The 14,635-nt window shown below is 41.7% G+C and overlaps 1 long non-coding RNA gene across 4 annotated transcripts in view; it reads right to left on the bottom strand.

Moving 5' to 3' along the window:
- Positions 1 to 14,635, bottom strand: part of LOC132593656 (uncharacterized) — a 95,874-nt gene that overhangs the window by 46,850 nt on the left and 34,389 nt on the right. The gene's annotated exons all lie outside the window — the stretch shown is intronic.

Genomic DNA, 14,635 nt, shown 5'->3' with positions numbered 1-14,635 from the left:
CAACGTTGTGAAAATGACTCTACTACCCAAAGCAATCTACAGATTCAATGCAATCCCTATCAAACTACCACTGGCATTTTTCACAGAACTAGAACAAAAAAATTCACAATTTGTATGGAAACACAAAAGATCCCGAATAGCCAAAGCAATCTTGAGAAAGAAAAACGGAGCTGAAGGAATCAGGCTCCCAGATTTCAGACTATACTACAGTAATCAAGACAGTATGGTACTGGCATAAAAACAGAAATATAGATCAATGGAACAGGATAGAAAGCCCAGAGATAAACCCACGCATATATGGTCACCTTATTTTTGATAAAGGAGGCAAGAATATACAATGGAGAAAAGACAGCCTCTTCAATAAGTCATGCTGGGAAAACTGGACCGCTACATGTAAAAGAATGAAATTAGAACACTCCCTAACACCACACACAAAAATAAACTCAAAATGGATTAAAGATCTAAATGTAAGGCCAGACACTATCAAACTCTTAGAGGTAAACATAGGCAGAACATTCTATGACATAAATCACAGCAAGGTCCTTTTTGACCCACCTCCTAAAGAAATGGAAATAAAAATAAACAAATGGGACCTAATGAAACTTAAAAGCTTTTGCACAGCAAAGGAAACCATAAACAAGATGAAAAGACAACCCTCAGAATGGGAGAAAATATTTGCAAATGAAGCAACCGACAAAGGATTAATCTCCAAAATTTACAAGCAGCTCATGCAGCTCAATAACAAAAAAACAAACAACCCAATCCAAAAACGGGCAGAAGACCTAAATAGACATTTCTCCAAAGAAGATATACAGACTGCCAAGAAACACATGAAAGAATGCTCAACATCACTAATCATTAGAGAAATGCAAATCAAAACTACAATGAGATATCATCTCACACCAGTCAGAATGGCCATCATCAAAAAATCTAGAAACAATTAATGTTGGAGAGGGTGTGGAGAAAAGGGAACCCTCTTGCACTGTTGGTGGGAATGTAAATTGATGCAGCCACTATGGAGAACAGTATGGAGCTTCCTTTAAAAAACTAAAAATAGAACTACCATACGACCAAGCAATCCCACTACTGGGCATATACCCTGAGAAAACCATAATTCAAAAAGAGTCATGTACCACAGTGTTCATTGTGGCTCTATTTACAATAGCCAGGACATGGAAGCAACCTAAGTGTCCATCAGCAGATGAATGGATATAGAAGATGTGGCACATATATACAATGGAATATTACTCAGCCATAAAAGAACTGAATTATTTGTAGTGAGGTGGATGAAGCTAGAGTCTGTCATACAGAGTGAAGTACGTCAGAACGAGAAAAACAAATACCGTATGCTAACACATCTATATGGAATCTATAAAAAAAAAAGGTTCTGAAGAACCTAGGGGTAGGACAGGAATAAAGACACAGATGTAGAGAATGTACTTGAGGACACAGGGAGGGGGAAGGGTAAGCTGGGACAAAGTGAGAGAGTGGCATGGACATATATACACTACCAAATGTAAAATAGATAGCTAGTGGGAAGCAGCCACAGAGCACAGGGAGATCAGCTCGGTGCTTTGTGACCACCTAGAGGGGTGGGATAGGGAGGGTGGTAGGGATATGCAAGAGGGAGGAGATATGGGGTTATATGTATATGTATAGCTGATTCACTTTGTTATACAGCAGAAACTAACACACTATTGTAAAGCAATTATACTCCAATAAAGATGTTTAAAAAAATAAAAATAAATAAAAGCAAAATAAACAAACATACTAAGCTACACTAAATAAAGTCTATCTGGACCTAACCCTCACTGGGAACTAAGGCAAGGCAAGCTTAGCAGTCAAGTCAGTAAAGGGATCCATGGGGGGAGTAACTCCCCTGGGACACAGAAGTCTCCAGGTTTTGTTCTGGTAGCTTTGGAAGCAGCTGTCCCTGGATGCAGCAGGAAAGCAGATGCCCTCTTATTATAGAGAAGGGCGAGACAACAATTAGACACATCTGTGAATGGAATGGACAGGAAAAGTCATTTCGTCCCCGCCAGAGGTGTTCAAGCAGAGGCTGGGTGATCACCTGGTGAAGAGCATGTGAAAAGTGATTCTCCTTTGGGTTAGAGATGAAACTAGATCATAAAAGACCAAAGGTGACTTCTCTCTCTAAAAACATATACTTCCATGGTTTTGGACAGTCAGTAGCCCACTCTGGTCTCAACTGTCTCAGTTTTCTTATCTGGAAAGTGAGGGCTTTGATACACAATAGACATCTAAGGTTCTTCCCAGCCAGAGGTGAGATAAACGTATCGCCTGGTAAATTGGCATATGTGGGAGGCCATGCCCGGCATCCTCACTCGCTGTCCAACCTGGAAGAGGTCACTGACCTTCTCTGGACCTTGCTCCGAGGTCTTTCCTGACCTCGGTCTTCCTGACAAGATTGCTGACTGAGAGAACTCAGCCCACCGAGTGCTTGAAGCACCACTGCCGAAAGCAACCAGTCATTTGACTGAAGTTGAAACATTGATAAAAGAGAGGTTTTCTGAACTTTGTTTCAGACAATATCAATGGAGAGGAACATTGGTACAACACTTTAGATTCCTTGTAGTGGCATTTAAGAGAGTCCATCAGGAGCCTTGAGTTGATGGTGTACCTTATAGAGCAGTTTTAGGTCTAAAGAGGAAACGCCCCCAGCAGGCATGAATCGCAACTTCTGCTTCTTTCCCAGAAGACTGTGACACCATGCCTCACGTCGGTGACTCTTGGCTTTTCAGCCCCATTAGCGTTTGGTAAACAGTTGGTGCTCCAAATATGTTTAGATGAACAGAATATGTTTTCTTTTTTTTAAATTTATTTATTTTTGGCTGCATTGGGTCTTCGTCGCTGTGCACGGGCTCTCTCTAGTTGCGACGAGTGGGGACTACTCTTCGTTATGGTGCATGGGCTTCTCATTGCGGTGGCTTCTCTTATTGAGGAGCACAGGTTCTAGGGTGTGCAGGCTTCATAGTTGTGGCACGTGGGCTCAGTAGTTGTGGCACGTGGGCTCAGCTGCTCCACGGCATGTGGGATCTTCCCGGACCAGGGATCGAATCCATATCCCCTGCATTGGCAGGCGGATTCTTAACCACTGCGCCACCAGGGAAGTCCAGAGTATGTTTTCTTGAGGGAAAATGTCTGTTTATAACAAATCTATGCTAAACTTGTACATCCACTTAGATATGCACGTTATAGAACATATTTATTTTTAAATTACCTTGACAATTGGAGTTGAAACAGCAGTAAGGCAAAGTCTTTGGGGGGGATGAGGACCTCTGTGACAGCACAGGGACATGTGTCAGGGCTACCAGGCTGGATAAAGTTCTGATGCCTTGTGGCCACTCCCTGGCATGCTCCCTGATTTCTGGTTAAATTTTTCCATGATTGCGTGAATATTTGTCTCTCAGGGAACCATTTGTCCCTACACATAGAGAAAAGGTATTTGCACTAACCTAAAAGGCAATGTTGACTTGTTTTCTCTCTAAGCTGTCGGGGAAAGAGATAGCAGGGCTCCCTTTATCTATAAAACTGAAACACAGAGACTTGAAAGACGCTGCCTTGTAATGGTTTGTCTCCAGGCCCCCATCCGGTAAGTTCCTGTCCAACAGAGCTGATGCTGGGCAAAGTGATGAAATGGCCAAAAGAATCTCTCTGATTCTCTCCCACTTCCCATGATCTTCTCTCAGTTTCTTCCCAGTCATCCCCAATACTTGTTCCAAGTCCCAGTGGTAACATCCCCTAAGCATTCAGTTGGTGCTTCTTTCATGATATTTATAAGATTCCATCCCCTATTCAGCCCAGTAGCCCAGGGCTCCTGGACATACTTAAGCACCTTTGTATCACCTGTGCAGTACCCCACCCAAAGCCCATCCAGAGCAGGGCTTCAGGTGATGGATGAAGATGGACCTGATATATGGCTTAGGGCATTACCCTTCCAAGGACAGATACATTGTAACAACATTGAAGTCCAAAGAATGAATCTGTCTGAGTCAGAGAAGGAACACAGCAGAGAAGACAGACTGGGTAGAGAAAACCTTTGACTGCAATGACATCCAGCTTTTCCTTACCAGTAGTCAGGATGCATGAACTGAAAAGAATATTTAAAATCAGAGCTATTTTGAAAAATTCAAATATATATTCCAAAAATTTTTCCAATTATATAGGTCAATAGAGAACCATGTCCTCTAGTTACAATTTCTTCTCCACTTCTTCAAATGGTTTGATAGGTGGGAGCTAGTCTGCACTCCATTGAAGGAGTCTTGTTGGAGGTCCAGCTACTTGCAGAAAAGTTTTCTCTCTCTGATTAGACTATAAGCTCGTTGAACAAGGATCTTGTCCTAATAATCTCCATATCCGTGGTTCATAGTGGAAGACTCATAGCAGTTTGCTCAATAACTATGTGATGCGTGGATGAATGGATGCTGGCTGGATGGTTACACCCCACTGGAGCCCACAACTTAAACTATAGGTGCTGTAGGAATGGAGATTGAATTTAAGAAGAAGACAGCAGAGGGGCAAGTAGGGAGAGAAACAGAGCAGAGCCCTTGGACCATCTGGCTCGGGGGTAGGACAGGGAAGGTTCTGAGTAGACAGGAGAGGGCTTCTGTGCCTTTGCTACTCTGTCTGCCAAATGAGTAGGCAGATCACTCTAAGGTCCCTTGTAGCCCGAGAGCCTTTTGGGCCATGGATTGTGAATTACTAGTCACTGGGAGCTGGTGGGCACAAGTGGCCCAATTACTTTCACCAGGAGATGAGCTGGAGAGTGGCGGTCATTTTTAAGCACTATTTTAAAGATAATCCTTAAATCTTAATCATAATTCACATGATGAGCTATTTGTCCTCCTCTGAAATCCTCGCAGTTCAAAGACTCTGCAAATAGGAACACAAGCCCCTTGCTGTGGCACTAAATCTGGAGAACATCCTTCTAGCCTCCCTCTCTGTTGCACAACGCTGCTGACTCCTCTGTGTGAACCTGCCAACTTGGATGCACAGAACAATGTGTCCCACAGCCACTCTCCACACCCATCTCTATTCCCTCTGAACCCTGACCTCTGCTTCTTATTATAAACCAGCACAATTACGAGGAAGCTGAGATGACCAAAAACTTTACACACACATACACAGAGCTGCTGTGAACAAATTGCCCCGAGTGCATTCAAGTTCAAGAACGTGAGGGGGAGAAGGGAGGAGGGATTCTAATCTTTGGTCTGTCACATGGAAGAAGAAAGAAAATCTCATGTACCCATGCTTCTGTCCTGAGATCACAGGCAATGAATCTACTCACTGTGTCCCTTCTCCTCCTCCATCCCTGGGTTGGGGCTCTGGCCTGGGATTAGAGAAGACAGATGTCGCTCCCCAGGAGGGGAACTGGAGACTGAATTCTAGACGGAGCCTCCGAGGGGCTGGTAGATGGGGCCTAAACCAGGGTAGCTGTGCAGCTTGACTCACTATCAGAAGCCCCCTCAACACACTGTAGACACTGGGGAAGTTTGGCTGGAATCTTTCCAGGGAGATAATACATGTCCTGTTTCTAGGGCTGCTGTAACAAATAACCACAAACTGGGGAGCTTAAAACAACACAGATCTATTGTCTCATGATTCTGGTGGCTAGAAGTCTGAAATCAAGGTGATGGCAGGGCCGTGTTCCCTCTGGGGGCTCTAAGAAAGCGTCCTACCTTGCCTCTTCCTAGCTGCTGGTTCCTAGCTGCTGGTACTACTGGCATTCCTTGGGTTGTAGCAGCATCACTCCAATTTCTGCCTCCACTTTCACATGGCTATCTTCCCTCTGTGTGTTCTTCACAGGGTCCTCTTATAAGGACACTAGTCATTAGATTTAGGGCCCACTTTAATCCAGTATGACTTCACCTTAAATACATCTGCAAAGACCCTAGTTCCAAATAAGGTCATATTCGGAGGTTCTGGGTAGACATGAATTGGGAGGGGACATATTCAACTGAGTACAATACAGTAAATTGCAAAGGCCGTAGCCTAGAAGTCAGAAGACCTGGGTTCAAGGTCTGCCTTGACCCCACTTACTAATTTTGAGAAGTTAAACAAGTCATTTAACTCTCAATGCTTTTGCTATAAAATGGAAATAATAACAACAGTAATAATAATACCTACACTCAAGGCTGTCGTGAGACTAGAGTGGGAACGACTGTAGGGTCTGTGGTGTGGGAATGACCTCGATGTAACAGCAGCCTCCAAGTCTACCACCAGACTGGCTAAGCCAGAAGTCATAGAACATTAGGTGGCAGGCAGCTTCTAAGATGACCCCCAGGAATTCCCACCTCCTGGTATTCACATCCTTGTGTAATCCCCTCCCCTTGAGTACTGATTGGACCTCATGACTTACTTCTAATGAATCTGGCAAAAGTGATGGGATGTGAATCCTGAGATTAAGTTATGAAGAGACTCTTGCTTTCTCACTTCCTCCCTGTGATGGAAGGCAGGTTCATGTTGTAAGTGGCCCTATGGAGAGGCCCACATGGCAAGAAACTGAGGGAGGTCTCTCTCCAGCCTGTGAGAAACTGGAGGATCCTGCCTATACCACTTATGCGGGCTTAGAAGTAAATCCTCCCCAGTTAGCCTTGGGAGGACTGCAGTCCCTGCCAACACCTCATTACAGCCTATGAGAGACCCTGAGCAGAGGACTATATCCTAACTCACAGAAATTATGAAATATTACATATTTATTTAAAGCCACTAATTTGGGGGTAATCTGTTACACAACCATAGATAATGAACTGCTATGGACTGAATGTTTCTGTCTCTCCCAAAATTCATATGCTGAACCCTAATCCCAAGTGTGATGGAAATGGGAAGTGGAGCCTTTTGGAGGTGATGAGGTCATGAGGGTGGAGCCCTCATGAATGGGATTAGTGCCCTTATAAAAGAAACCCCAGGTTGCTCCCTCATCCCTTCCACCACGTGGGGACACACCAAGAAGATAGTCATCTATGAACCAGGCCTTCACCAGACACTGAATCTACCAACACTCTTATCTTGGAATTCCCAAGAGAATTTCTGTTGTTTATAAGCCACCCAGCCTATGGTATTACGTTACAGAAGCCAGAATGGACTGAGCCATTAATACAGTTTATTAAAGCCATTTAAAATTAAGAAACAAGAGGAAGGAGATGGCGTAGGTCCGAGTGGAATGAAAGACCACATTTCCTGAGCCCTGGATTATGCAATATTCACATATCCAGCCTCTGTCAGCCATATCAGGCTTCCTCACTGATGGTTTGATTATGAGAACCAAAGTTGAGGTTTTGAGCAAAGGGACCCATAGACAGAAGGTACCTGGGCCAATAATGCACACTTACTCCACAGGGAGATGTAGGGGCAAGCACTCAGGGCCACAGCTGTACCTTCTCAGTTAGCCTGTTGAGCAGCTATGAATTTTAGCTGGCAGAGGACATATGGGACCAGAATGTGTGGCCATTTTAAGACCTGATGAATACTGAGTGTCTCATATGTATGTACTTATGTATGTTTAGTGTATCATGAATATGTGGTGCCATGTATGCTTTATGTGTATTATGAATACTTAATCCTACTTGGTCTTTCCATCCCTTCTGGGTTTTTTTCTGGTTAAAAAAGTACTTTCTGGGACTTCCCTGGTGGCACAGTAGATGAGACTCCACACTCATAGTGCAGGGGGCCTGGGTTCGATCCCTGGTCAGGGAACTAGATCCCAAATGTGTGCCACAACTAAGAGTTTGCATGCCACAACTAAGACCCGGTGCAACTGAATAAATAAATTTTTTTTTTTAAAGTACTTTCTTAACCTTAAAATACAGAAGTAGGAGAAACCCTCATTAGTGTTTCTCATGTCATCTACTTTACTGGCCACCCTTTGCCACATCTTTTACCTTGCCTTGAATACTCTTTGCCATGACCATCAAACTCCTATCCATCCTCCAAAGCCCAGCTTAAGTCTCACCTTCTGCAGAATGCCTTCCCTGACACTGTAGCCAGTTTATGATGAATTTGGTTCATACCAGCTCAAAAGAGCCAGTTGGTAATTTTTTCAGGAATTTTGCAAGCTGATTATTGAACACAGGCATAATTAAAAATTAAATATATGTAAACTTACAATGAAATAAATTATATTTTTTAAGAAGGTAGTAAATGCTCAGAACTCATCACTTCTGAATTATTATAATACATTTGACTGTAATCTGTGCTCACATTTATTTACATTCATTGTGCCTTTGTGGTGGAACTACTTTATCATGGTATGTCCTTGTGTGTCTCTTCCCAACTCCACATTCCATGAAGTCATCTTGGTGACTTGAAGTTGACCATGTTGGAAGTATGGTATTTACACCATGGAAATTGGCAAATGCTACACAGGAAAACTTTTCTTTTCCTCCCAGAGAGCCAGTTGTTAAACATTTACCAGCACGACCACTGACCCCAACCAAAGTAATCTCTCTGAATTCTAAACTCGTATAGCACTTCCTGTCTTTTCTACTCAATAAATGGGCATTTAGCTTTTGCTCCCTTAGTTATCAGGAATATTTCCTGTGTGTGCCCATGTCTGTGCACCTTCTCCTCCTAACTTGGGTTGTTGCCAGTTTTAGGAGCAGGGCTGGTGTCCCCCTTTAGCCTTCCTGAGCCCCCTTTTCTTAAATAAATGAGCAAAATGCAACCCCCTTCCCAGTGTGAGGCCCAGCACCATCTCCAGACTTCCTGGCTCTCCAAGGGGCTCATGTTCTCACCATCTTCCCTACTCCTGTTGTGACTCCTGGCCTCCCCCTGCTGCCGCTGTCCTCTTTCTGTCCCACATCAGCTCCCACTGCTCCTCCTTTGTTCCCCACAGAACCATGGACACAGCAATATATCTTTACTAAGGGTTTGGAGCAAATGGGTGGGAGAACACAGGAATCAGTAATAATTCAACATCAGGCATCACTTCCCTGATATATTAATTCCCATCACTGGGGATCTCTCCCTGCTCCTTTTCTCCATGGGCTCCTCTCCACCAGGAATGTTATCTCCATGTCTGATGGTCCCCAAACTCCAGTTTCCTTACCCACCAAGGGAAAACCACAATTCATCCAACTTTATGATATCAAGAAATTTGCTCTGAATACTCCCCAACTAAAGACCCATCTTTGCACATTAATTTTTAAAAATTACAATAAAAACTCTTTAAAAAAGTGGGTATAGAGGGAACATACCTCAACATAGTAAAGACCAGATATGACAAGCCCACAGCTAACATCATACTCAACAATAAAAAGCTGACCGTATGCTAACACACATATATGGAATCTAAAAAAAAAAAAAAAAGTACTGATGAACCTAGTAGCAGGGCAGGAATAAAGATGTAGACACAGAGAATGGACTTGAGGATATGGCAGGGGGAGGGGGAAGCTGGGGTGAAGTGAGAGTAGCATAGACATAGGTACACTACCAAATGTAAAATAGATAGCTAGTGGGAAGCAGCAGCATAGCACAGGGAGATCAGCTCGGTGCTTTGTGACAACCTAGAGGGGTGGGATAGGGAGGGTGGGAGGGAGGATCAAGAGGGAGGGGATATGGGGATATATATATGCATATGGCTGATTCACTTTGTTGTACAACAGAAACTAACACAGCACTGTGAAGCAATTATACTCCAATAAAGATGTATTAAAAAAAAACAATGAAAAGCTGAAAGCTTTTCTTCTAAGATCAAGAACAAGACAAGGATGCCCATTCTTGCCTTTTATTCAACATAGTATTGAAGTCCTAGCCAGAGCAATTAGGCAAGAAAAAGAAATAAAAGGCACCCAAATTGAAAAGGAAGAAGTAAAACTGTCTCTATTTTCAGATGACCTGATGTTATATACAGAAAACCCTAAAGACTCCACCAAAAAACTGATAGAATAAACAAATTCGGTAAAGCTACAGGATAAAAAATCGATTTTCGTAAAGTTACAGGAAAAAAAATCGATTTTACAAAACTATAATCAATATAAAAAAATCAGTTGCATTTCTATGCACTAATAATGGACTATCAGAAAGAGAAATTAAGAAAACAATCCCATTTACAACTGCATCAAAAGAATAAAATTCCCAGGAATAAATTTAACAAAGGAGGTGAAACTATAAGACATTAATGAACAAAATTGAAGAAGACACAGATAAACAAAGATATTCTGTGCTCATAGATAAGAATATTGTTAAAATATCCACACTACAGATTCAATGCAATGCCTACCAAAATTCCCATGGCATTTTTCACAGAAATAGAACCTCAGAATTTGTATGGAACCACAAAAGACCCCAAATAACCAAAGCAATCTTGAGAAAAAAGAACAAAGCTAGAGATATCATGCTTCCTGGTTTCAAACTATATTACAAAGCTATAATAATCAAAACAGTATGGTATTGGCATAAAGAGACACATAGACCAATGGAACAGAATAGAGAGAAGTAAATATAAATATATATATATGTGTGTGTGTATATATATATATATGTGTGTGTGTATATAATATATATATTTAATTTATGACAAAAAACCCAAGAACACACAATGGGGAAAGAACAGTCTCTTCAGTAAAAAATGTTAGGAAAACTGGACAGCCACATGTAAAAGAATTAAATTGGACCACTACCTTACACCATACACAAAAATTAACTTGAAATGGATTAAAGACTTTAATATAAGACCTGAAACCATAAAACACCTAGAAGAAAACATAGGTGGTAAACTCTTTGGCATTGGTCTTGGCAAGGATTTTTTTTGGATTTGACACCAAAAGCAAAGGTAACAAAAGCAAAAGTAAACAAATGGGACTACATCAAACTAAAAAGCTTCTGCACAAAGAAAACCATCAACAGAATGAAAAGGCAACCTATAGAATGGGAGAAAATATTTGCAAATCATGTATCTAACAAGGGTTTAATACCCAAAATATATAAAGAACTAGTGCAACTCAGTAGCAAAAAAATAAAGAATCTGATTTTTAAAATGGACAGAGAATCTAAATAGACATTTTTCCAAAGAAAACATACAGATGGCCAACAGGCACATGAAAAGATGCCCAACATCACTAATCATCAGGGAAATGCAAATCAAACCCACAATGAGATATCACCTCACATCTGATAGAATGGCTATTAACAAAAATACAAGAAATAAAAAATGTCAGTGAGAATGTGGAGAAAAGGGAACCCTGTGTACTGCTGGTGAGAATGTAAATTGGTGCTATGGAAAACACTATGGAGTTTCCTCAAAATATTAAAAATAGAACTACAATATGATCCAACAATTCCATTTCTGGGTATTTATCCAAAAGAATTGAAAACAGGATCTTGAAGAGATATTTGCACATCCATGTTCACTACCACACTGCTTACAATAGCCAGGAGGTAGAAGCAACTTAAATGTCCATCAACAGATAAACGGATAAACAAAATGTGGTATATACATACAATGGAATATTATTCAGCCTTAAAAAAGAAGGGAATCCTGTCTCATGTTACAACATGGATAAGGATTGAGGATATTACGCTAAATGAAATAAACCAGTCACAAAAGACAAACACTGCATGCTTCCGTTTATATGAGGTATCTAAAGTCATCAACCTCTTAGACACAGGAAGTAGAATGGTGGTTGCCAGGGGCTAGGGGGAGGCGGGAAAGTTGGAACTATTCAATGGGTACAGAGTTTCAATTTTGCAAGATGAAAAGTTCTAGAGATCTGTTATACAACAAGATGCATATAGTTAACAATACTGTAACGTACACTTTAAAATTGTTAGAAGGTAAATTTATGCCATGTGTTTATTAACCACATTTTTTTTTTAAGTAAAGGAACTAACTGATCTTCCCATTCTAAAAATATGTGATTTCGTAACAGGACTCAAGAAACAATACAAGACAATCACATGTGTGCCTGATATAAATTATTTTTGGACTATCTGTGGTTTTGAAATATCCAGGTCACTCTTTACTACCATATAAGTAAGAGGTATGTTTAAAGAGGTGTCCCAGAGTTTCAGCGAGCCCACTTTTAGTCCTGGGACATTCTCTACACTGTATAACCTTTTTTTATAACTGGAAAAAAGTCTTCTCCCATGTCAGAAATGCATACACATGTGGCAGACACAGTAAGGGGATGGCATCACATAGGGAGTATTGGAGAGAGCTGGTCACCTGTTACCACCAGCCAAGGCTCTCCTGGAGCCTGGCCCAGCATCTGATGCTGCCGAGCCCCCCTCTGTGTATCCAGATCCCAGACAACCTCTGCTCACCACATCCTGGGAGATGGGCTTCCTTTCTACCTGAAAGCAGCCTGTTGGGAAACCCCATCCTACTCAAATGAACTTACAGTAAATCCTTTAGAGAAGTGAAAAATCCCTTTACGCTTCACTCTTTACTTTGTGAATTAAAATTTTTGTGAACAGCGTTTTCTTTGAGCAAAGTTCCCTCTACAGTCACACTAGATGGTTTGTCTAAAGCTCATGCGAAAGGGTGGCCACCCTTAGTCATGCCTGCTTTGCTCTTCCCCTACAAGAAAAACATTTTACAGCTGTGTCAAAAAAACCCCAAACAACCCAATCAAAAAATGGGCAGAAGATCTAAATAGACATTTCTCCAAACAAGACATACAGATGGCCAAGAGGCACATGAAAAGATGCTAAACATTGCTAATTATTAGAGAAACGCAAATCAGAACTACAATGAGATATCACCTCACACCAGTCAGAATGGCCATGATCAAAAAAATCTACAAACAATAAGTGCTGGAGAGGGTGTGGAGAAAAGGGAACCCTCCTACACTGTTGGTGGGAATGTAAATGGTTGGTAGGTAAAACCATTATGGAGAACAGTATGTAGGTTCCTTAAAAAACTAAAAATCGAACTGCCACATGATCCAACAATCTCACTCCTGGGCACATATCTGGAGAAAACTCTAATTCGAAAATAGACTTGCACCCCAATGTTCATAGCAGCACTATTTGCAATAGCCAGGACATGGAAGCAACCTAAGCGTCCATCAACAGATGAATGGATGAAGAAGATGTGGTACTTACATACAATGGAATATTACTCAGCCATTAGAAAGAATGAAATAATGCCATATGCAGCAACATGGATGGACCTAGAGATTGTCATACTAAGTGACATAGACAGAGAAAGACAAATATCATATGATATTGCTTATATGTGGAATCTAAAATAAGGGTACAAACGACCTTATCTACAAAATATAGTTACAGATGTAGAAAACAAACTTATGGTTACTAGGGCGTAAGCTGGGGGAGGGATAAATTGGGAGATTTGGGATTGACATATATACACACTACTATATATAAAATAGATAATAAGGGAACAGCACAGGGAACTCTACTCAATACTCTGTAATGACCTATATAGGAAAAGAATCTAAAAAAGGGTGGGTATATGTATACATGTAACTGATTCATTTTGCTGTACACCTGAAACTAACATGACATTGTAAGTCAACTACACTCTAATAAAAATTTTTTAAAAAACTTTTTTTCACTTTATTCCCCCCCCCTTTTTTTTTTTTAAAGGAGACCAGCAGATGTTTGATGTGGGGTCAGGTGCTGTTAGAGACCAGTTTTTCTGCAAGACAGTTCCCATGTGGGAGTTGTCCTGTTTCTCCCCAGTGTCTCCAAAGCAAAGTTTCAGAGACTATTCTGACAGCCTGGACTCAGGCCGATGCCATTGTAGTTCCAGGTCTGCAGCACCCCTTGGAGGCGTTTTAATGTTCTTGACAGACTATCTATTAAAATATTGTGTCCTCATTTGGAGTTTCCAGCTCTGTGTTTGCACTGAGCCCCATCCAGCTAAAAAGGGAAAGAAAATACTTGATGTGTTCTTTACTGCAGGGTCCAGGCAGATACCGACCAAACTTTATTGTCAGTGGCACCAAATTCTGCACCATCTGCCCAGCCTGGAGACTCCAAATGGCTCCCCAAGGCCACGAACCTCATGTAGACTTGAGGTTTGGAAGAGGTCAACTTGGTTCTGGCAAGTGCACTGCAGGCCACCTCCCAAGCCTGAAAACATTCATTAGAATGGTTTTAAGCCCAAATTAACATCAGATGGTTTTAGCCACAGTTGCCCCCATTTATGTTATAAAATCATGCATTTTTAGAGCTAGAAAGGATCCCAGAGAACTTCAAGGTCAACAACCTCATCCTACAACGGTGAATTGAAAAGGGTCATTGAAGGACACCTTCTGGTTGGTAACAGAGACGGGGCCAGAACCCAGCCAGGCCTCCTGACTCCCCACAATTGGATCTTCCCACTATAGCCCAAAAGTACATGACTTAGCTCTCAAAAGTGAATCTAGTCTGGGCCCTTGTCCTCAGGACGATGCCTTTCTTCTGGAGGCCTGATAAAGGTCACACAGGGAATGGAGTGGAAATAAGCTGATGACCCCTGGGTGGCAAACAGTGCCGGCTTGGCAGACAGAACAGTGGCGGAGGTCCCCCGAGACCCAAGAATGTGAAAGCTCCTAGTTGATGGGACGGCACACAGAGGCTGACTGTGCTGAGTACATTATGGAAAAATTAGATTCAGATCATCTTTTGAACTCTTGTTCTGTCCTGACCCCAATAATTCAGAGATGGA

The sequence above is a fragment of the Globicephala melas genome, chromosome 16 (assembly GCF_963455315.2).
Source record: "Globicephala melas chromosome 16, mGloMel1.2, whole genome shotgun sequence".
Taxonomy (NCBI): domain Eukaryota; kingdom Metazoa; phylum Chordata; class Mammalia; order Artiodactyla; family Delphinidae; genus Globicephala; species Globicephala melas.
This window is presented reverse-complemented; position numbering and strand designations above follow the sequence as displayed.